Source organism: Bidens hawaiensis, unplaced genomic scaffold (assembly GCF_021521415.1).
Source record: "Bidens hawaiensis isolate Kalapana, Puna unplaced genomic scaffold, B.hawaiensis_p1.1 tig00004748_1, whole genome shotgun sequence".
Classification (NCBI taxonomy): domain Eukaryota; kingdom Viridiplantae; phylum Streptophyta; class Magnoliopsida; order Asterales; family Asteraceae; genus Bidens; species Bidens hawaiensis.
Genome location: NW_027491294.1, coordinates 1,238,610 through 1,240,367, shown reverse-complemented (window position 1 = coordinate 1,240,367; position 1,758 = coordinate 1,238,610). Strand labels below are relative to the sequence as shown.

At 34.1% G+C, this 1,758-nt stretch overlaps 1 pseudogene across 1 annotated transcript; it reads right to left on the bottom strand.

Annotated features, from left to right (window-relative positions):
* Positions 1-516: 516 nt before the first annotated feature.
* On the bottom strand, positions 517-1,174 carry LOC143627918 (transcription repressor OFP6 pseudogene; annotated as a pseudogene). The gene is made up of 2 exons (XR_013152662.1): positions 623-1,174; positions 517-577 (listed from the first exon to the last, which is right to left on the bottom strand). The product of XR_013152662.1 is annotated as a transcription repressor OFP6 pseudogene (transcript).
* Positions 1,175-1,758: the final 584 nt, after the last annotated feature.

Genomic DNA, 1,758 nt, shown 5'->3' with positions numbered 1-1,758 from the left:
TATGATTAAAAGTATAATACAAATTAAGCTTAAATGTTATAATCAGATAAGAAATAATAACTAATAACTTAGATGCTATATGCTTAGTAAAGTGTTATTTGTTATATAATGCTAATTACATAATACCTGTTTACATTATATATATATATATATATATATATATATATAATTTAGAAAACAAAGATGTACTTTTCCAAATATCAGAAAAAGATCAGTTAGTTGGTATATGAATAGTATCGTTTATTTATATATAGTATCGGTTATTTATAATTTTATATATAGTATCGGTTTACCTGTACTGTATAATAAAAGTACATGCACATAACAAACTTTAATCTTAATAAAAACATACTTTAAACTTCATAATAGAATGAATACTCACACATGAAACAAAGACCTACATTATTATGTTATAAACTAGTGATGCTAACATCTAAAATACATACCTATTTTAGAACATTTTGCTAACACAAATACAAACTAAAACATTACAATAATAATGATGTTATTAGCACTTGAAAATATATTCTAAAACCTTAGAATAGTCCATTTTTGAAGTGCTAGTAACATCACAAACCTAATTATTAAATTTGATTTTGTAACACTTCCAACAAAATCAAACCAAACATAGACTAATATTAATATTGATCTCCATGCACTAGTTTGATACACAACACATTGTTCCATATCTCAGTGAAAGCCCTGATAATAATCCCATGATAATACGGAGAATTCAACTGCAAAAAACAGTTCAAAAGCTCTCTCAAATCATCTTTACCATATATCTCTTTCTCCATTATCATTTGCAACATTGACTCCCGGAAGTCAACGTAGGGGTCATTGGACTCTTTCTCCACCGCCAGACTGTTGCCACCGAGTCTACCGAACCCTTGAACGGCTCTTGAGGCTCTTACTTCACAACCATCTGCCGTTGAGTCTGGTGAGAATGTGGTGGTGGTGGTTGTGGAAGGTGTGGTGGCCCATGAGGTGGTGGAAGAGTGGTAGTAATAATTATTATTATGTTGTTTGTATGATTTGTTGGGTTTTGGGTTGAAGATTTTGGAGAGTTTGAGTCTCCGGCAGCCGCTGCCGCAGCCGACGGTGACGGCGGTGGTGTTGAGTAAAAGCTTCTTTTTGTTGATGGTTGGCATTATATTGTGTTGACTTGTTTTGATTAATAATCTTGATCTCTATATATATTGGCTAAGTTTTGCAAGCTGTAGCTACACGTAGACATGCTAACGTCACGGTGCCTTTGTTTAGGGTTTTGTCCAATGGGATTTCCTGATACAATAAAAGAAAATTATTACGAGTATTTTTTAAATGTATATACTTTTTTTTGTTATTGATTTAGAAAATAGATATTAATATATAGGGTGGAATTAAATTGAATGTGGCTCAATTGTAGAGTACTCATTTTATAAGTGAGAGGTAAGGGTTCAAACCTTACTATCATCAATTTATATGGGAGATATGAGGGATGACCATGGCTTGCCAGGGTTCAAGTCCTGATCTCACCCGGTTTTACCGGCTCCTCGCTGTCGTGCCATTTGGCGGGCGTGGGGTCGGGTTTTATCCGGTGATTCTCTCAACAGGTGGATTGCTAGGGGCTTCGTTCGTCCGAACTAATGGCATGCTCGGGCTACCTTTAACCAATAGGGGCCATGTACAGAGTACTCGGCGTTACTTAATTGGCCGTTAAAAAAATATATATATAGGGTGGGAAATTTAAAGTGTGTTTGAATATTTTTAACTTAT